The following is a 23,359-nucleotide window of genomic DNA, read 5'->3' on the forward strand; positions in this document are numbered from 1 at the left end:
TGATCTGTATACTATCCCTATGAATGCTTTTTGTCCACTGATGTTTCATAATTCGACCCAGACAGATTCCACATAATCTGTGCCAATATCCTTCCTCAATATTGTATCAATATTTTAAGTAATCAACAGTGCAATTCCACCACCTTTTCCTTTCTGTCTGTCCTTCTTAAAAACTGAATAACCCTCAATGTTTAGTTCCCATCCTTGGTCACCTTGGAGCCATGCCTCTGTAATCAAAACTCTATCATATCCCTTGACTTCTACCTGCGCAACTAAACTTCTACCTGCGCAATTAACTCATCCATGTTATTTTGAATGCCCCGTGCGTTCAGGTACAAAACCACAAGGCTAGTCCTTTTAACGTTCCTTGTCCCATCCCTACTATTTTTTAGTGTTATTATCTGATACAGGCCCTTGATTTCTCTGCTTATCACTTTTTTCATTCTTCTCTGTCTTTTTCACTTGTTCTTGATTCCCCCTGCTCCGAATCCTTACATAGGTTCCCATCCCCCTGCCATATTAGTTTAAACACTTCCCAACTGCCCTGGCAAATCCCCCCCCCCACCCCCCTCACCCCCCGCAAGGACATCAGTTCCGGTCCTGCCCAGGTGTAACCCGTCCAGTTTGTACAGTTCCCACCGCGCTAGGGATCTGAAACCCTCCCCCCTCACACCATCTCTTCTGCCACGTATTCATCCGATACATCTTACTATTTCTCCTCTGTCTGGCATGTGGCACTGGTAGTAATCCTTTTTTTAAAAAAATTTAGAATGCCCAATTCATTTTTTCCAATTAAAGGGCAATTTAGCGTGGCCAATCCACCTACCCTACACATCTTTGGGTCATGGGGGCGAAACCCACACAACACGGGGAGAATGTGCAATCTCCACACGGACAATGATCCAGAGTCAGGATCGAACCTGGGTTCTCGGCGCCGTGACACTGATAGTAATCCTGAGATCACTACCTTTGAGGTCCGACTTCTCAACTTTCTTCCTAACTCCCGATATTCTGCTTTCAGGACCTCATCCCTTTTTTTAACCTATGTAGTTGGTACCGAGGTGCATCACGACCACTGGCTGTTCACCCTCCCCCTCCAGAAAGTCCTCTACCCCCTCCGAGACATCCTTGATCCTAGCAACAGGAAGGCAACTTACCATCCTGGAGTCTTGTATGTGGCCACAGAAACGCCTATCTATTCCCCTTACTTGAATCCCTTAAACTATTGCACTTTTAACTCCTCCCCTCTGCAGCAGAACCAACCATTTGGCTGTTGCTGCTTTCTCCCAAGTGGTCAGTCCCCTCAATAGTATCCAAAACGATACATCTGTTTTGGAGGGGAATGACCACAGGAGATTCCTGCTCTGCCTGCTGTAGCCACCTGGGTTGGCCACTTCCCGACTTAAAATGGAGACCCGCAAAGACTACAGGGAAATTCAGCCAACATAGGCAAAAACTAGCAAACGCAAAGTCTCCTGTGTATTAGACTTTGCAGAAACCCAGACAGCACTGAAACCAGCAGCCATCTGCATACTAATTAGCGATCCCCAGGAACAATCAAAATATTTAAGGTGAATAAAGCCAAGCCAGACTCCTCGGCGCCAGCAGGAGCCAAGACAAAGGAAGGCCAACGGACATCTAGGGACCGCCCAGCGATCAGGGGACAACTCCAGAATTGGAGAAATCGATCCAAGTGATCGGAATGTAGTCCAATCACTTGGAACCAGGTACGGGGTCCGCCCTGAACGGCACGAAGCCCCTGGGGACTATAAAGTAAAGCCCCCAAGTTCAAATCGGTCTTCTTGGCAGGGTCACTCAGCAGCGCGAAACAACCCTTGACAGTGAACTGCCTAGCTGCCGCATCAACCAAGTAAGTCTCCAGTCAACGCTCGCTACGAGATAGGCGCTCCTAGCTACCAGTCCATACCAGCTTTTGAATCCTGCAGGCTCAGAATCGAACGAAAGGCCATTTGTTCCCCTGACCTGGTGGGCCAGTTCCAAACCTAAGTATAGGCCTTTTCGTGATAAGAGATAGTCTAGTAAGTAGAGTTTTATGCATGAATAGTGATTGACTGTGTATAATAAATGTGTTTTGATTTGAATCTTACTCATTGATGTGTCGAGTTATTGATCAGCATTTGAACTTGAACCTCGTGGCGGTATCATAAAGATACCTGGCGACTCTAGAACAAAGGTTATAAAAACAGAGCAAATTAAGATAAATACAACGGGCAACATTTAAGAGCCAACCAAAAGTTAGCAACATTTACTGGCGACATCCTGACGGGACCCGATTTAGAAGTGGCCTAACCACTCCGGGAGAACCCAAAATTTGAATTGAGAATCCAATTGGGAACAGAAAAACCACAAGTGTTCAAGCAGATCTGATCAATCCTCATAATTCGGAAGTGTGTTAATGCATGTGTAACTAACAGGGCTATAGGGTAAAACTGATAGATTCTTGTTGCGAAAAACTGTCGGGAGTTTGTATTCTGGAAAATAGCGAACGCCGTACCCGTGTTTACAGCACCGCCTTAGCACCCCTCGTTTCAAATTTTAAAAGAGCATTCAGATAGAGAAAATGGCAATGAAGGCAATGGAACGCCTTATGAACCGCCAGGAATTCGAGGTCGCAGCGACCAGCAACAGAGTGGGACAGTGTCCCGTTTGGGAAGAAGAGATCAGGAAATATCTCAAAGGGAAGAGATGGCCCCTTTGGAGTGAGTTCTGTGACAATGAGGAAACAGGACCCGGGAGTGTAGGACATACTTGATGGGAGAACCTGTCAGAGATCCATAAGAAAAGCTTCGGAAAAGCTCGCAAGCCGATGGCAATCGTGTCCTGTCTGGCACAATTGCGAGGCACAGAGGAGGTCATTCGGACGCTCCGCAAAGAGATAGAAGAGAGACATCGAATGAGCAAGGTCGATGTTAATGAGATCAAGAGAGAGAATATAGATTTGAGAAGGACGTTAGCAGCAAAGGACGGAGAGGTGGATGATGTCTAGAGGGCACACCAGTCTTGTCTAGTGCACCTGAGCAGTTTCCAAACCCAATACGAGAAGGCCTATCAGGACACGCAACGTGCAGTCCTGGTAAGAGAAGAGACAGAGAAACAGGTAGAGGCATTGCAAAGGCAGTGCAGCGATTTAAAAGCAGCGTTAAGAGCACACCATGCTGCCACCACGGAGCACAGACAAGGCTCATTAGATCATGCGAAATGCAGGAAGCAGATTGCGGAACTGCAGTCTTTGCTTTCAGTGCAAAATGGGTTTCAGAGCACCTTTGGATCCCAATTAGATGAGGAAGACGGCCCTGATTGGCAAGAATTAAACAAAACTGCGCATAGGTATGTTCAGGGATCATGTGCGCAAGGAAAGCCGCAAAAGAGAAAAGCACCCCAACCCCCCACAGAGCAGATAGATCAGGCACCCATGAATCCAGTCACTACCCACCGCACAGTCACATCGGAAGGAGACGCAGAATTCCTTTACACCACCCCCTTAACCGTCACCCAATTACGGGACGCATGCAAAAAGATCAAACCGTTCCTCCCCACCTCAGAACCCCACCACTTCTTTGCTCTAGTAAAGCAGCAGGCGACCATGTACGGCCTGGATGAGCGTGAGCAAGTGAAGCTCACAGTTTTGAGTTTAGACCCTTCAGTTGCAGCAGCCCTTCCAGACCCACAGAATGTAGGAGGAGGCACCCTTGCAGAGATGCACACAGCGATCCTAGACGCGATCGGCTATAACAGGGGTGACCCAGTAGAAGGCCTGAATAAGTGCAGGCAGAAAAAGACAGAACACCCCACAGCATTTGCTGGATGCCTGTGGATCCATTTTACAACCGTTTTCGGCAACTTAGACCGCGCCCATTTGTCCCAAGACGATATGGCCAAATGGACCCCCACCCTTATCTCCCATGCCACAGAGGCAGGACAAAAAGCCTGTACCAATTATGACCTCTCGGAAGAAGCGCACAATGACAAATGGGTTTTTAAAAGATTGTCCCGCTCCTGGGAGCAATCTGTCCAAAACAAACCCGCAATTAGGAAACCCGAAGAACAGCAGGCAGAGGCAGATATCCAAGCAGTTAAAACGCACCAGAACCCCACATGGGTGAACAAAGGCAGGAACAGCCCCCCACAGAAACCACAGGAGTGTTACAACTGTGGACAATTAAGACACTTTGCACGAGAGGTTTGCCAGTGTCACACGGGAGGATTTAAACTAGTATGATGTGGAGATGCCGGCTTTGGACTGGGGTGAGCACAGTACGAAGTCTTACAACACCAGGTTAAAGTCCAACAGGTTTGTTTCGATGTCCGAAAGCTAGTGACATCGAAACAAACCTGTTGGACTTTAACCTGGTGTTGTAAGACTTCGTATTAAACTAGTATGGCAGGGGGGTGGGCACGGGAGCAATAGGTCAGAAGGTAAGAGCATTGAGGGAGAACGAGGGAATAGGGACAGTGGGGCTCTGAGGCAGAGCAGACAGGGAGAAGTTGCTGAACACAGCGGGTCTGGTGGCCTGAAGTGCATATGTTTTAATGCAAGAAGTATTACGGGTAAGGCAGATGAACTTAGAGCTTGGATTAGTACTTGGAACTACGATGTTGTTGCCATTACAGAGACCTGGTTGAGGGAAGGGCAGGATTGGCAGCTAAACGTTCCAGGATTTAGATGTTTCAGGCGGGATAGAGGGGGATGTAAAAGGGGAGGCGGAGTTGTGCTACTGGTTCGGGTGAATATCACAGCTGTACTGCGGGAGGACACCTCAGAGGGCAGTGAGGCTATATGGGTAGAGATCAGGAATAAGAAGGGTGCAGTCACAATGTTGGGGGTTTACTACAGGCCTCCCAACAGCCAGCGGGAGATAGAGGAGCAGATAGGTAGACAGATTTTGGAAAAGAGTAAAAACAACAGGGTTGTGGTGATGGGAGACTTCAACTTCCCCAATATTGACTGGGACTCACTTAGTGCCAGGGGCTTAGACGGGGCGGAGTTTGTAAGGAGCATCCAGGAGGGCTTCTTAAAACAATATGTAGACAGTCCAACTTGGGAAGGGGCGGTACTGGACCTGGTATTGGGGAATGAGCCCGGCCAGGTGGTAGATGTTTTAGTAGGGGAGCATTTCGGTAACAGTGACCACAATTCAGTAAGTTTTAAAGTACTGGTGGACAAGGATAAGAGTGGTCCTAGGATGAATGTGCTAAATTGGGGGAAGGCTAATTATAACAATATTAGGCGGGAACTGAAGAACATAGATTGGGGCGGATGTTTGAGGGCAAATCAACATCTGACATGTGGGAGGCTTTCAAGTGTCAGTTGAAAGGAATTCAGGACCGGCATGTTCCTGTGAAGAAGAAGGATAAATACGGCAATTTTCGGGAACCTTGGATAACGAGAGATATTGTAGGCCTCGTCAAAAAGAAAAAGGAGGCATTTGTCAGGGCTAAAAGGCTGGGAACAGACAAAGCCTGCGTGGAATATAAGGAAAGTAGGAAGGAACTTAAGCAAGGAGTCAGGAGGGCTAGAAGGGGTCACGAAAAGTCATTGGCAAATAGGGTTAAGGAAAATCCCAAGGCTTTTTACACGTACATAAAAAGCAAGAGGGTAGCCAGGGAAAGGGTTGGCCCACTGAAGGATAGGCAAGGGAATCTATGTGTGGAGCCAGAGGAAATGGGCAAGGTACTAAATGAATACTTTGCATCAGTATTCACCAAAGAGAAGAAATTGGTAGATGTTGAGTCTGGAGAAGGGTGTGTAGATAGCCTGGGTCACATTGAGATCCAAAAAGCAGAGGTGTTGGGTGTCTTAAAAAATATTAAGGTAGATAAGTCCCCAGGGCCTGATGGGATCTACCCCAGAATACTGAAGGAGGCTGGAGAGGAAATTGCTGAGGCCTTGACAGAAATCTTTGGATCCTCGCTGTCTTCAGGGGATGTCCCGGAGGACTGGAGAATAGCCAATGTTGTTCCTCTGTTTAAGAAGGGTAGCAAGGATAATCCAGGCAACTACAGGCCGGTGAGCCTTACTTCAGTGGTAGGGAAATTACTGGAGAGAATTCTTCGAGACAGGATCTACTCCCATTTGGAAGCAAATGGACGTATTAGTGAGAGGCAGCATGGTTTTGTGAAAGGGAGGTCGTGTCTCACTAACTTGATAGAGTTTTTTGAGGAGGTCACTAAGATGATTGATGCAGGTAGGGCAGTGGATGTTGTCTATATGGACTTCAGTAAGGCCTTTGACAAGGTCCCTCATGGTAGACTAGTACAAAAGGTGAAGTCACACGGGATCAGGGGTGAGCTGGCAAGGTGGATACAGAACTGGCTAGGTCATAGAAGGCAGAGAGTAGCAATGGAAGGATGCTTTTCTAATTGGAGGGCTGTGACCAGTGGTGTTCCACAGGGATCAGTGCTGGGACCTTTACTCTTTGTAGTATATATAAATGATTTGGAGGAAAATGTAACTGGTCTGATTAGTAAGTTTGCAGACGACACAAAAGGTTGGTGGAATTGCGGATAGCGATGAGGACTGTCAGAGGATACAGCAGGATTTAGATTGTTTGGAGACTTGGGCGGAGAGATGGCAGATGGAGTTTAATCCGGACAAATGTGAGGTAATGCATTTTGGAAGGTCTAATGCAGGTAGGGAATATACAGTGAATGGTAGAACCCTCAAGAGTATTGAAAGTCAAAGAGATCTAGGAGTACAGGTCCACAGGTCATTGAAAGGGGCAACACAGGTGGAGAAGGTAGTCAAGAAGGCATACGGCATGCTTGCCTTCATTGGCCGGGGCATTGAGTATAAGAATTGGCAAGTCATGTTGCAGCTGTATAGAACCTTAGTTAGGCCACACTTGGAGTATAGTGTTCAATTCTGGTCGCCACACTACCAGAAGGATGTGGAGGCTTTAGAGAGGGTGCAGAAGAGATTTACCAGAATGTTGCCTGGTATGGAGGGCATTAGCTATGAGGAGCGGTTGAATAAACTCGGTTTGTTCTCACTGGAATGAAGGAGGTTGAGGGGAGACCTGATAGAGGTCTACAAAATTATGAGGGGCATAGACAGAGTGGATAGTCAGAGGCTTTTCCCCAGGGTAGAGGGGTCAATTACTAGGGGGCATAGGTTTAAGGTGAGAGCGGCAAGGTTTAGAGTAGATGTACGAGGCAAGTTTTTTACGCAGAGGGTAATGGGTGCCTGGAACTCGCTACCGGAGGAGGTGGTGGAAGCAGGGACGATAGTGACATTTAAGGGGCATCTTGACAAATACATGAATAGGATGGGAATAGAGGGATACGGACCCAGGAAGTGTAGAAGATTGTAGTTTAGTCGGGCAGCATGGTCGGCACGGGCTTGGAGGGCCGAAGGGCCTGTTCCTGTGCTGTACATTTCTTTGTTCTTTAGTTTGAGAGCCCCCCACGAAAGCCACAGAGAGCCCAGCAGGCAGGCACTCTGAATAATAACAAGGCATAGTGTAAGCACTCGTTCAGACCAGACAGACCTGAACGGAACTGACTGACGGGTGTTCGGGCTCCCCCAGTTGGGTCTGCGACACCCTTTGGGATAGGTCCGGCCGACCAGTCGTTGCAGCGAAAATACGGGGTCAGCCCATCGAATTTCTCTGGGACACAGGAGGGTCCCGCACCACAATCAATTCCTCCACCATGTTCCAAAAAGACACGTGGCCCACTACAGCCACTATCACCCTCAGCGGCTTCACAGGCCACTCACAACAGGGACACATCACAGCCCCTGTACCCATTCAAATTGGCAACATTACGACAAAATACCCCATAGTTTTGGTCGATCTATACCACACAGCAGAACACATTTTGGGTATTGATTTCATGAACTCCCACAACCTCTCATTTGACCCAGTAAATCAATGTGTCTGGAAAATGACAAAGTCAGCAAGAGCCCCCGCGACGCTCACAGTAGCTGAGTATGCAAATAAGATTAGCGCAGTCGCGATTTTTGTTTGACCCGACCACGATTAGCACAGACAAACAAGTTAGGGCAGTCCTTCAGAAAAACAGGACCGCATTTGCAAGTCATAAACATGACTGCGGCAGAATGGCTGGTTCGGTTCAAATAATAGGACCTGACCCTCGACCCCAAAAGCAATACGGATTTCCCCAAGAGGCAGAGGGAGAAATCTCAAAGGTTATTGATAGATTAGAACAAGGCGTACTTAGATCGGTAGCCTCTACTAATAATACCCCGATTTGGCCAGTGAGAAAGCCCGATGGATCATGGCGACTGACCATCGATTACCGGGAACTCAACAAAGTCACCCCCGCAGCAGCACACACAGTAGCCACAAGTCCCGAGACCATGCTCAAACAGGGACTCAACTCACGATATTTTACGGTTTTGGACGTAACGGATTCTGGTCCATTCCATTGGCAAAAGCGTGCCTTACAAATTTGCCTTCACTTTTAAAGGTCAGCAGTACACGTGGACATGCCTTCCACAAGGATTCCACAACTCCCCCTCCAATTTCCACTGACAGCTGGCAAATGGATTATCAAAATTTTCTCGCCCCGAATGTCTGGTCCAGTATGTGGACGACCTATTACTGAAGACAGACACCAAGGCAGAGCACATCGAGCTTCTGTCCAAACTCTTACAGCAAATTGGATGCAAAGTAAACCCCAAAAAGGCCCAAATTTTGGAAAACAAAGTGGTATATTTGGAAACGACTTTCACGCATGGTAAACGCGAGATCGAGCATAAAAGAATTGACTCGATTGTCAAATTGCCCCTTCCCCAGAATGTTTCAGCCCTCCGTCGTTTTTAGGACTGGTTGGCTACTGCCGAAACCATATTGACGGTTTCGCCACCAAGGCAGCACCCCTCTCGGAACTCCTAAAGAAAGGAGCCCCATGGGAATGGCTTCCGCGGCACACGGATGCTGTCGATGTGTTAAAGCGCACACTCATTGCAGCCCCCGCACTACAGGTTCCAGACCCGCTTTCCCCCTATGCGATAGAGATAGCAAGCACAGACCGCACCCTTTCGGCCGTGCTCCTCCAGGAACGGCACAAATAGTTAAGACCCGTGGCTTGCGCCTCCAGAGTTTTAGATCCTGTGGAGCAGGGATTTTCGGCCTGTGAAAGGCACCTGCTCGCAGTTTTCTGGGCAGTCCAATATTTTTCATACATCACTGGACTAAACCCCATCACAATCCGCACGGAACACACCCCCACCCAACATTTACTAGACGGACGAATTAAGGACGGTACAGTAAGCCAGATTAGGGCAGCCAGGTGGACCCTTCTTTTGCAGGGACGGGACCAAGACCCACACTTTCCTAGCCGACAACCTTCAGTACCCAGGCACCCCCCACAAATGTGAAATCATCTCACCGCACCACAATACAGGCATCTTTATCGCAAAAACACCCCCCAAAAAGATAGGTAGTTCACCCCAGAGACCCCAGCCCACAGACACGTGCGCACCTTTGAGAATATATGTGGATGGTTCTTCCACTGTATTAGACGGGAAGCGCATTACAGGATGCGGCATCTATGTCGAGGATGCGCAGGGACGTGCCCGAGAAGAAATCTCATTAAAACTACCAGGACACTTAGGCGCGCAGGCGGCAGAACTCGCAGCCATTGTGTACATCATAGATCACCCAGATTCCTTCCCCAGCCCAGCAGACATATACTCGGACAACCTCTATGTCTGTAACAGCCTCACAGAATTCCTACCCCTCAAGCAAGAGGATTTGTTCCCGCAGACGGAAAACCCCTCCCTTCAGCCCCATTGCTCCGGCACATTTTAGACAAAGCACAGGACAGGATTTTTGGCATTGTTAAAGTCCGAAGTCACCACCGTTCCTCCCCACCTGGAAATGTAAAAGCCGATGCACTGGCTAAAGCAGGTTCCAGACATGGACATTTTTGGACCCCCCCTGAAATCGCCCCAGTGAATGCAGTTCAGGTCTCACAGACTAATATTGAGGATTTAGTGCAGGCCCAGAAGCAGGACAGTAATCTCAGGGAGATTTTAAAAGGCAGCTTTCCAGCCCCATACGATAGGTTTAAAAATGCACTGACCACACATGACGGTGTGATCCTAAAAGACACCCTTTATGTGGTTCCTGAACAGGACAGGAATCAGCTCATTTGTTTGTTCCATGACAGTCATGGACATCAGGGAATTGACCCCACTACAGCCCACCTCAGGCAGCTCTGTTGGTGGCCGAATTTAAAGGACGACGTCACGCACTACGTTGAAAATTGCCTTATCTGTACCCAAAACAATCCGGACAGATACGCAAAGAAAGCTCAGCTTAGCCACACCCACCCAGTTAATGGCCGCTGGACTAACCTCCAGATTGATTATATAGGACTATTGCCCCCTTCCAGGAATGGTTACAAGTATGTCTTAGTTGTCATAGACACATTTACAAAATGGGTAGAAGCATCCCCATCTAGAACTAACACGGCAAAGACTACCGCGAAGATTTTAACCCACCACATCTTTACGAGATGGGGACTCCCCCGTAGCATTGAATCCGACCAAGGTTCCCATTTTACGGGACGTGTCATGAAGAACGTCCTCACGATATTTGGCATTACCAAAAAATTACACATCGCATACCACCCCCAGTCAAGTGGTATCGTGCAGCGAATGAATCGGACCCTAAAGGCAACCCTCAGAAAAATGGTCCAACAAAACAGCACCACTTGGGATTCAGTCCTCCCTTTTGCATTAATGTTTTTACGTGACACCGTTTCAACATCCACAGGATACACCCCACACACTCTCATGACCGGACGCCCCATGAAAGGCACAGAATTTTTATTAGGACGTGACTTGACCAGCCCCGAAGTGACGGCCCTCACACACGAGAACGCAGTCAAACAATTAGTGGAAAATGTAAAAATGGCTCAGCTAGCAGCCGCAGTAAAATTAGGCACCAGGAAGAAACAGAGCAAGGCCTGTTTCGACAAGACAGTGCATGCGACTGAGTTTGAGGTAGGACAGCAGGTCATGCTCTCCATTTACAACCCCAGCACATTCCTGTCACCGAAGTATTCGGGTCCGTACTCCATTGCGGACAAGGTAAGCCCCTCCGTTTATAGAATTAAGTACCCCAAACGGAAGACCGTGTGGTTCCATATTAACCAGCTCAAGGCATATGGCTCGCAGTCTAACCACTCACACCACATCATGCTCGACGCAGCCGACCACGCCCCGCCCACAGCCAACGTATCCCTACCCTCCCACAACACGTCCACCCCACCCACGGACTCGACCTCGACTCCACCCTCCAACTCTAGACTCCGCCCCGGAACGCCCACAGACAACAGCAGCAGCGACAGCGACTGTGACACAGACAATAGCCACAGCACGCTTCCCTACTGTCCCCATGCAACAGGACCCACACCCAGCGAATCTGAACACTATTCGAGTGATCCCTCCCTGATCACATTCCTCAACAAACCCCACCAAAGACCACCGCCGTACGACGACGACTCCGTCCCCACAGAATTAGATACAACTTTTTGGCACAGTGACAATTCATACAGGCTCGTCCGAAATGACGAGATGGACCCTAAGTCACACCATGCAGCTTTATCAACCCCCATCCATTCCAGAGTATGGCATCCGGGAGAAGAGGATGACTTTGCGTCTGACTCCCAAAACGAGAACCCCCTTTGCGACCCTGTTCGCAACTGATAACTGAGGTGTCCAGTTGATGTTTTAAAAAAGGAACCGCTTGGGAGAAACGGTGTCCTTTCTGATGGAACCTGTAGCATGTTGTTCAATGTTTGTTCGTTAATGTTATCGTTAAGTGTTGTTTGTAAACACGGAAGTTCCACGGCCACACGCCATATGGTTCGGCAGAAACCTGTGAAAACTTGCCAGCACGCTTATTGGCAGAAACCGCTGAGAGCTTGCCAGACCCCTGTTCATAACTGCTCTTCTGGTTCGACGGTAGAACCTTTACAGCAACTCCCCCCTCCGATGACTACATTTTTGCCTGTTCTTGCCGGTTGCTCAGGCAGTGGAGAAACGGCATTGATCCCCGCCCTGCCTGAGGACCCCCCGCTGGTCAGCTACGCTCGGGTAGAGCACATACGGCATTGATCACCGTCCTACCCGGGGATTCCACCCAAATCTTACCCATACGCACCCCATTTTGGCTCGATTACGTTCAAAATTCTTTTTGTTTAGTTTTAGCCACCCTTCGGATTGCTTCCCTATGCTATTTACATCCTCAAACACTAGGATGGTAAATCACACAGGCTGCGAGACAGCTCGCAGTACGGCAGTATTTTCTTAGATGTCTAGTCCACATTTTCGGTTTAAAAAAAAAAATGAGGGAGTCACACATCGTGACAAATTATAAAGGGAAATTGGCACTAAAAGACAGACATGCTAACATTCAAGATATTACACAAGATAGTAACAGATATTATACTTGTGTCCATAGAACTCCCAAACCTCAGGAACTCCAGAGGAAGAAAAAGAAGAAAAGAAGACAACAATGAAGACATCATACGTGTTTTCCGTCGTGTTTGTAATTTGTACCCGGTTCCGCGCGAATGCGAACCCCATGACCCCAACACCCCCGGCCATCAATGATTCACTTCCCCATAGCACCCAGAGCCAGTGACAAGTAACAACACACCATCATGGTGTGATACGTTTCTAACCTGGTATTCACTATCGTACATTGTAGAATCACTCTTAGTACTGGCGATACTCTGCAGTGTCGTGCAGACTCTTAGACTCAGAAAATGGCGAAGGAAAGCCTACAGCTCTCGCACCCTGGTATACACGCTTAGGTCCCCTATTTTCGGACTTCATCAAACCCCCCAACCCCTCGCGTGAATTAAAGTTCATCCGCTTTCTTTATGGGTGTTTGTTTTTGTTCAATAAAGAAATGGAAACCTCTGTGCTTGACTGCCAAGCCAGACAAACTTGTGTTGCTGCTATTTGTACATTTAAAGTGTTGTAGATTATTTTTGATTGTTTGAGTGAGGATAGTTTATTGAGGATAGTTAGAGGTACCGTTTTTGTAATGTTGTAATGCATGTCCCTGTTGTGACATAGCGCCACTTAGAATTGTTAGTTAAAAATTTTCATACATAGTTATGGTCAGTGTAGAGGCCATGGAAGAGTGCTCGCTGGGTCAGGAAGTGAAGACAACGCAGTTATGTGATCCTTCACGCTTCGCGTTAGGGATCACAAGGAGGGATGTAGCCACCTGGGTTGGCCACTTCCCGACTTAAAATGGAGACCCGCAAAGACTACAGGGAAATTCAGCCAACACAGGCAAAAGCTAGCAGGTGCAAAGTCTCCTGTGTATTAGACTTTGCAGAAACCCAGACAGCACTGAAACCAGCAGCCATCTGCATACTAATGAGCGATCCCCGGGAACAAGCGAAGCATTTAAGGTGAATAAGGCCAAGCCAGACTCCTGGGCGCCAGCAGGAGCCAAGACAAAAGAAGGCCAACGGACACCTAGGGACCGCCCAGCAATCAGGGAACAACTCCAGTATTGGAGAAATCGTTCCAAGTGATCGGAACGTAGTCCAGTCATTTGGAACCAGATACGGGGCCTGCCCCGAACGGCGCGAAGCTCCTGGGGACTATAAAGTAGAGTCCCCAAGTTCAAATCGTCCTTCTTGGCAGGGTCACTCAGCAGCGCGAAACAACCCTTGACAGTGAACTGCCTAGCTGCTGCATCAACCAAGTAAGTCTCCAGTCAACGCACGCTATGAGATAGGCGCTCCTAGCTACCAGTCCATACCAGCTTTTGAATCCTGCAGACTCAGAATCGAACGAAAGGCCATTTGTTCCCCTGACCTGGTGGGCCAGTTCCGAAGCTAAGTATAGGCCTTTTAGTGATAAAGATAGCCTAGTAAGTAAGAGATAGCCTAGTAAGTAGAGTTTTATGCATGAGCAGTGATTTACTGTGTATAATAAATGTGCTTTGATTTGAATCTTACTAATTGGTGTGTCGAGTTATTGATCAGTACTTGAACTTGAACCTCGTGGCGGTATCATAAAGGTACCTGGCGACTCGAGAGCAAAGGTTATAAAAACAGAGCAAATTAAGTAAAGATACAATGGGCAACATTTAAGAACCAACCAAAAGTTAGCAACACTGCCTAGTTGTTTTGTTCTGTCTGCCTGGTAGTCACCCATTCCCTTCCGGTCTGTGTAGTCTGAGCCTGCGGTGTGACCACCTCTCCATTGGAGCTATCCACGGCACGCGGCGCCTCATGGATGCTCCACAGGGTCACCAGCTCCAAATAAATAATCTTTATTACTGTCACAAGTAGGCTTACATTAACAGTACAATGAAGTAACTGAAAATCCCCTAGTAGCTACACTCCAGTGCCTGTTCGGGTACACAAGACGGAGAGTTCAGAATGTCCCATTCACCGAACAAGCACATCTTTCAGGACTTGTGGGAAGAAACCGGAGCACCCAGAGGAAACCCACGCAGACACGGGGAGAACGTGCAGACTTTGCACAGACAGTGACCCAAGCCGGGAATCGAACCTGGGACCCTGGTGCTGTGAAGCAATAGTGCTAACTACTGTGCTACCGTGCTGCCCTTGAGCTTCCAGGAGCTCCAGCTGGAGACACCTCCTGCACACATACTGGCCCTGGAAGAAAGGTTCCAGGCCTCCCACATGGAGCAAGAGGAGCAAACCAAGACTTCGAGTTGATGCAGACTCGATGGACCAATATGGCCTCATTCTGCACTATAGGGATCCCATGATCCAGACACATTGGTGTCAAATGTGGAAATTTCATTTCAGAGTCAGAAGGTTGTAGTTTTGAACTCCACTCCAGAGACTTGCATCTAAGCTGGCACTTCAGTGCAGTACTGAAGGAGTGCTGCAGTGTTGGATACTCAGTTTGCTTTCTCAGATGGGCACAAGAGCTCTCATGGCATTATTTTGAAGATCCGAAGGAGGCAACACCCCAGTCCCCAGGCCAATCTGACATCATTAAAATAGATCTGGTCAAATTGGTTTCTGCCTTTCCTACATTATAGCAGTAAGTAATTTCAAAAGTGCTGAACTAGACATGAAGCCCTTCCAGAGATTATGAAAGGCACTGTATAAATACAAGCCCTTATTTTTTATATTATAATCTTTCCCTTCCTCCAAAGGAGCTAGCCTAGATCGTGAAATGATACAGCACAGAAGGTGGCTGATTGGTCCATTTTCCCCACAGCTCTGCATTTTCTTTCCCCTTTCACCTGCACGGATGGTGGGCTGAATGGCCTCAATCTGTGCTGTAACCATTTTTGAGGATTCTCAAAGTATTTATCAAATTCCCTTGGGAAAGCTACTATTCCACCACTCTTGCAGGTAGTGCATTCCAGGTCATAACAACTCGCTCTGTAACACAAATTCTCCTCTGTAACACAAATCCTCCTCATCTTCCTTCTGATCCTTTTGATAATTATTTTAAATCAAAGTCCCCTGGTCACCAACCCACCAGCCAGTGAAGATAAGGCCATGGCTTAATAGTACTGGAAACTTGTCGCCTTGCCGACAGGGTGTTCTAGTGATATGCTCCCTGTTATGGGCGAGGTGTTTTCAGAACCCCAAAATGTATCATGGAGTTCAACCAACCTCTCCCTTTAATGGATTCTTGCTTTTGTAGCACACGGCTTGTTCTCCAGGTGTGATATTACAATTATGGACACGTGGGTTTTTAAACACAAAACAATGTTTATTCCATGAACTCAACTTAACACTTTTAAATAAACATTGGATCTCTTAACACCCCTTTACTTCAAAGGTAACCCCGAAAATATTACAACACTAAATAATCCTTCAGTTATTCCTTTCAACATCTAAGAGAGACTTAACACCTTTAAACAGAAACACATCAGGTTAAAGGCTTTACTATTATGAGTTTAAATCACCCAAATAATCCAGAGATAATCTTTCATGGCAGAGATCACAGCAGATCCAGCTCACTGCAAACACAGCCACACACCAAGCTCTTTTCAAACTGGCTTTCTCCCTTCAAGCAGCTCACAGCAAACCAGACCTTCTCAAGCTGCTGTCTCAAACTGGCTTTCTCCTTTTAAGCTGCTCTCAGCAAAACCAGCCAGGCACTTTTCAGCTGCTCTCAGCAAAACTGAAACCAAAAGCAAAAGTGAGCTCAGCTCCCCGCCCCCCCCCCCCTGTGACATCACTTCAGTAATATGATCATCTCCATTCCTTAAAGGTACATTGCTTAAACATCCATTTCTTAAAGGTACTCTCACATGACACCTCCCCCCAAGAAAAAAAATAAACCATCAACTTCAAGATGGTTTCATTTTTCACCTTTGCACACAGTAAAAACACTTTACCGGTTCAAAAAAAAAACACGCTAACAGGTATAATAATATAGTCAATTTTTCCCATTCTTCGTCCAACTGAAATCCTTCCATTCATCACATTCTTGACAAAGCATCGGCTATCACATTTTCCCCTCCCGCCACATGTACTATTTTTAAATGAAATGGCTGTAACAATAAACTCCAGTGAAACAGTCTTGCATTGTTATTCTGGAATCGTTCCACAAACGTCAAAGGATTATGATCAGTGTATTTAATGGTGTCAGATGGATTGCTGGTCACATAAATGTGAAAATGTTGCAAAGCCATCACCAAACTTAAAGTCTCCTTCTCAATCGTCGAATACTTTTTCTGGTGAGAATTCAATTTCTTTGAAAAATAACCAACAGGCCGCTCTAGCCCTTTGTCGTCGTCTTGTAGAAGCACCGCACCTACGCCCACATCGCTCGCATCAAAAGCCACTTTGAATGGTTTGGTATAATTTGGGATGGCTAACACAGGAGCAGTTGTTAACATAGCTTTCAGGCCGTCAAATGCCTGTTGACACTCCACTGTCCACTGGAATTTGTTACGCTTCTTGAGCAAGTCGGTCAGTGGAGCGACCACACTGCTAAAATTTGGTTCAAATTTCCGGTAAAATCCCGTTGTGTCGAGGGTATCGGAAACTCCCCAATAACTTTCGTTTTCACATCCCGTGGGACCATTCGACCCTGTCCGATTGTATGGTCAAGGAAAGTGACTTGGGCTTTTCCAAATTCACTTTTGGCTAGGTTTATCACCAAACCCGCCTCCTGAAGTCGATCGAATAACTCCCTCAGATGTTTTAAATGTTCTTTCCATGTCTGGCTGAAAACTACCAGATCGTCGATGTATACCGCACAATTAGGTAATCCTGAAACGACTGTATTAGTTAACCGTTGAAATGTTGCTGGAGCGTTTTTCCTGCCAAATGGTATAACTTTGAACTGGTATATACCATCTGGAGTTACAAAAGCTGAAATTTCCTTCGCCCTTTCAGATAAAGGTACTTGCCAGTAACCTTTCAGTAAATCCAATTTGGAAATAAAAGCGGATTGTCCCACTTTCTCAATGCAATCCTCCAAACGTGGGATAGGATAAGAGTCCGTTCTTGTAACTGCATTCACCTTTCTATAGTCCACACATAACCGTTGGGTACTGTCTGGTTTAGGTACCATCACTATGGGTGAGCTCCATTGGCTGCAACGCATTTCAATTATGCCATTCTTCAGCATACTCTCAATCTCTCTGTTAACCCTTTAAAATTGGCACAGGTTAAGTCTATATGGCTGTTGTTTGATAGGAACAGCATTTCCCACATCTACATCATGTATAGCTATTTTAGCACTTCCCAATTTATCTCTACAAAATTGCCCATGTGAAATCAATAACTCTTTCAGGTCAGTTCGTTTTTCTTCTGGAAGGTAACTTAACAATTCATCCCAATTTTTAAGAACATCCTCATTTTCCAATTTAATTTGAGGTATGTCAAATTCACAGTCATCTGGATTTGGTTCGTCACGGAGTTAGAATCATTAAAACCTCCTTTTTCTCTCCTTTCCTTTCAAAGTACCTTTTAAGCATATTCACATGACACACTCGGTGAGTCTTCCTTCTATCTGGTATTTTTACCACATAATTCACCTCACTTAATTTCCTTTCAATCGGATACGGTCCACAAAACTTAGCTTTTAAAGGCTCCCCTACCACTGGTAACAACACTAAAACTTTATCTCCACACAAAACTACGAACTTTGGATTTCTTGTCCGCTACCCGTTTCATCACATTTTGTGCAACTTTCAAATGTTGTCTAGCCAATTCATCTGCTCTATTTAATCGTTCCCTAAAATTTGACACGTAATCCAATAGTGTAATTTCCGATTTCTCATCCACCAATTTCTCCTGAATCAATTTAAGTGGTCCTCTTACCTCATGACCAAAAATTAGTTCAAAAGGACTAAATTTGGTAGACTATTAGGTGCATCCCTAATTGCAAACAATACGAATGGAATTCCTTTAACCCAATCCTCTGGATAATCTTGACAATACGCCCTCAACATTGTCTTTAATGTCTGATGCCACCTATCTAACGCTCCCTGCGATTCTGGATGGTATGCAGTTGATTTAAATTGTTTTATTCCCAAGCTATCCATAACTTCTTTGAATAACTTTGAAGTAAAATTTGATCCTTGATCCGATTGAATTTCTGAGGGCAGTCCATATCTAGTAAAGAATTGAATTACTCCTCCACAATCCTTTTAGCTGCAATATTACGTACTGGAATGGCCTCTGGAAACCTAGTAGACGCATCCATTATAGTCAAAAGATATTGATTTCCACTTTTTGTTTTAGGAAGCGGTCCTACACAATCGATTAGGGCCCTTGTAAAAGGTTCCTCAAATGCTGGAATAGGTATCAAGGGAGCTGGTGTTATCACTACTTGAGGTTTCCCTATCACGTGACATGTGTGACATGATTGACAAAATTTAGCTACATCTTTATGTAGTCCAGGCCAATAAAATTGTTTCTGGATTTTAGCTTGAGTTTTCCTTATTCCCAAATGACCTCCCACTGGTACCGCATGTGCAACTCGCAACACCTCCTTTCTATACCCTACCGGCAATACTACTTCTGCCCACTTTTCATCCGCCTGCATATGTACAGGTCTCCATTTTCTCATCAAGACATCACTTTTACGGTAATAACACTCAGATTCCTCTTCCGTGTATGCTTTCTGATATATCCGTTTTATTTCTACATCTTTCTGTTGTAACTCTGCCAATTTTCCTGAACTAAAATTATCCGCCTCATCCTCCACCTGTTCTTGTTCTTTTCCAACCATCTGATCAAAAATCGTTTCTGACAATTGCACTTCAACTTCATCTTCACTCTTTGATTTCTCCTCTTGTCTTAACCTGTGACTTTGCGACCTTGTTACTACACAATCCGGAAAAATCCCAGGATATTCGTCCTTCAACCCTTCAGTTGTCTGATTTTCCACTGGCTTATCAACCACAGTAGGCATCACTCCCAAATGTGATCCAGCTATATCATTACCCAAGATAAACTGTATTCCTGGACAAGATAGTTTATCCGTTACTCCTACTACCACTTCACCACTCTTTACTGGACTTTCCAACCTTACCTTATACAATGGAATGCTACTCCTCTCACCCTGAATTCCACATATCACCACCTTTTCTGGCAACATTCTTCCCAAACCACATAATTCCTCATCTCTTACCATTAAAGATTGACTAGCCCCTGTATCTCTTAAAATTGTGACTTCTTTACCCGCTCCTCCTGATACACACGAGTAAACCTTACCCACACAAGTAAATTCTTTAAAGACATCTGGCACCTTCTCAACAATTACTTCTTGAACAGGCTGTACAATCGTTTGCACCTCCTTCGCTTCACTTGGGATTTCCTTCACCACTTTAACAAATCCCACTGTCCTATCCTGTTTTACCACATCAGCCTTCCCAGTGCTTTTCTTCAACCACCAACACTGTGACTTTACATGGCCTAGTTTATTACAATGAAAACATTTGAAACTGTTCATTTCTTTTCCACCCTCCTGGATTTCTTTTTTAATCTGAGGTACACTCTCTTTATTGCCTCCCATCAGATCACCTTTACCTCTTTTGAGTATTTCTCATGTCCCCAGTTTCTATCCCTCACCGGCTGAAACTGATGTCGGAAACCAATCTTTGATTTATGAACTAATTCATAATCATCTGCCGTTTCTGCTGCTAATCTCACAGTTTTAACCCTCTGTTCTTCCACACGAGTTCTCACTACATCAGGAATTGAATTTTTAAACTCATCCAAAAGTATAATGGCCTGCTCCTTATTCCGAGTCTGTCCCCTGGTTCTAGGCTCACCAGGCAGGGGAAACATCCTATCCACATCCAGCTGGTCAGGCCTTGGAAGAATTGGGTAAATTTCAATGGGATCACCTGTCGTTCTTCAAAATTCTAGAGAATACAGGCCCAGCTTTCTCAGTCTCTCTTCATAAGACTGTCCCGCCATCCAAGGATTAGTCTGTTGAACCTCTGTTGCTACGGCAAGTATAGCATTCCTTAGACAAGACAACCAATTCTGTACACAATACTCCAGGTGAGATCTCATCAAGGCTTTATACAAATACAGCAAGATATCTTTATTCCTGTACTCAAATCCCCTTGCAATAAAGTCAACATACCATTTGCCTTCCTAATTGCTTGCTGTGCTTGCATGTTAGGTTTCAGTGACTTATGAACAAGGACACCCAAGGTCCCTGGGACCTGGGACATCAACACTTCTCTCTCCATTTAAGAAATACTCTGCATTTCTGTTTGTTTGTACTAAAGGGTGGGGAGAGAATCCACAGAGCGTAAAATTCAGGCCCATCTATAATAATAATAATAATCTTTATTGTCACAAGTAGGCTTACATTAACACTGCAATGAAGTTCCTGTGAAAAGCCCCGTAGTATTCTGGCACCTGTTTGGGTACACAGAGGGAGAATCCAGAATGCCCAAATTACCTAACAGCATGTCTGTTAGGTAATCTGCCACGTAGTTGCCCATTCACTTAAGCTGTCCAAGTCTCCTCAAAGCTTCCTTGCATCTTCCTCACAACTTATATTCCCATCTAGTTTTGTGTCACCAGCAAATCTGGAAGTTATTTGGTCCCCACATCCAAATCACTGATGTACATTGTGAACAGCTGTGCCCCAGCACTGATCCTTGTGGTATCCCAGTGGTAAGAGCCTGCCATTCTGAGAATGACCCATTTATTCCTATTATCTGTTTTCTGTCTGTTAACCAATTCTCAATTCACCCAATATATTACCCACAATGCCACGTGCTCTAATTTTTTGTTCGCTAACTTCCTGTGTGGTACCTTTTTGAAAGCCTTCTGAATATCCAAATACACCACATCCATTGGTTCTCCTTGATCTATACCACAAGTAACATTCTCAGTAAAACTGCCTACAGGCTTGTCAAACACAATTTTCCTATGATAAATCCATGTTGACTTTGCCCAGTCATATCATTACTTTCCAAGTGTCTAGTATCACATCCTTTATAATATATTATATAATTTTCCTTACTACTGACGTAAAACTAACAGGTCTGTGGTTCTCTTGTTTTCTTTCTCCGTCCCTTCTTAAAAATAGTGGGGCTACATTTGCTACTTTCTAATCTGCAGGAACTGTCAGTCTATAAAATATTGAAAGTTGACCACAACGCATTCACTATATCTTCAGCCACCTCCTTCAACGTTCTCGGACGTAACTCAGCTACATCCTTCAACACTCTTGGATGTAGCTCTTCGGGTCCAGGGAATTTATCAACTTACAATCCAATGAATTTTGCAAATACTACCTCTTTATTAAGACTAATGTCTTTTGGTTCCCAATTTTTACAAGCCCCTTGGTTCCCTGGTATTTCTGGGAGATTTTCTGTATCTTCCTCCATGAAGACAGAAACAAAGTAATTGTTTAGTTTATCTGCCATTTCCCTATTCTTCATTATAAATTCTCCTGCAGTGAATGGACCCACATTTGTTCATTCTAAATCTTTTCCTTTTCACATACCTAAAGAAACTTTTACAGTCCACTTTTATGTTTCTCATCAGCTTGCATTCATATTCACTTTTCTTTAATCAGTTTCTTGATCCACCTTTGATGGATTTTATTTCTTTAAAATATATTTTTAGAGAACCCAATTATTTTTTTCCAATTAAAGGGAAATTTAGAGTGGCCAATCCACCTAGCCTGCACATCTTTGGGTTGGGAGGGTGAAACCACACAGACACGGGGAGAATGTGCAAACTCCACATGGACAGTGTCCCAGGGCCGGGATTGAATCCGGGTCCTCAGTGCCATACCTTTTTTAAAAATAAATTTAGAGTACCCAATTATTTTTTCCAATTAAGGGGCAATTTAGCGTGGCCAATCCACCTACCCTGCACATCTTTTGGGTTATGGGGGTGAAACCCACGCAGACACGGGGAGAATGTGCAAACTCCTCACAGACAGTGACCCAGGGCCGGGATTCAAACCCGGGTCCTCAGCGCCGTAGGCAGCAGTGCTAACCACTGTGCCACCGTGCTGCCCATCAGTGCCATAGCTTTGATGGATTCAAAGATTATAGTTTTCCCAGGAATAATACTTACCCAAAGGTTAGTTGCTATAACCAGCCGATATTTTTTAAAATTCGTTCTCAGGATTATAGGCATCACTGGCATCACCCTCATTGCCACTGAGAAGGCGGTGGTGAGCTGCCTTCTTGAAACGCTGCAATCCATATGGGTAGGTATACCCACGGTATTGTTACTGAGGGAGTTCCAGGATTTTGAACCAGCGACAATGAAGGAGCGGCAATATAGTTCCAAATCAAGATGGTGTGAGACTTGGGAAAGTTACTTGCAGGTGGTGATGATACCATGTCTCTGGGTGATAAAAGTTATGAGATTGCAAGGCGCTGTCGACGGAGTGCTGGCGAATTAACGTGATACTATCTGTGGATAGTACACACTGATGCCGTGCTCTCCAGTGAGAAGTCATAATCATAGAATAAGAGGTAGCATAAGAGGTAGCATATGTAAAACAGATTAGAGGAAAAACTACTTCTCCCAAAGGGCTGTGAATCTGTGGAATGCGCTACCCCGGGGTGCGGTGGATGTAAATTTGAGGAGTTAGACAGATTTCTAATTGGTAATGGGTCGAAGGGTTATGGAGAACAGGCAGGAGGGTGGAGTTGAGGCCAGGATGGGATCAGCCATGATCACATTGAGGGTGTTAGGCTCGGGAGGCTAAATTGCCTACTCCCGCTCCCAAGTCATGTATTCGAGGGAGGAGCTGCTCTGGCTGATTTCACATTCCAGCTTTTGGTCTGTAACATTGTAGGTAGCAGATGAGGAACTTATCAGCCATAATAGAATGATGGAGCAGACTCGATGGGCCGAATGGCCTAATTCTGCTCCTATATCTTATGAACTT

General features: G+C 45.7%; 1 protein-coding gene across 2 annotated transcripts in view; it reads right to left on the reverse strand.

Annotated features, from left to right (window-relative positions):
• The window catches only part of rmnd5b (required for meiotic nuclear division 5 homolog B), a 128,486-nt gene that overhangs the window by 33,015 nt on the left and 72,112 nt on the right, over nt 1–23,359 (reverse strand). The window lies entirely within an intron of this gene.

This window comes from Scyliorhinus torazame, chromosome 7 (genome assembly GCF_047496885.1).
Source record: "Scyliorhinus torazame isolate Kashiwa2021f chromosome 7, sScyTor2.1, whole genome shotgun sequence".
Classification (NCBI taxonomy): domain Eukaryota; kingdom Metazoa; phylum Chordata; class Chondrichthyes; order Carcharhiniformes; family Scyliorhinidae; genus Scyliorhinus; species Scyliorhinus torazame.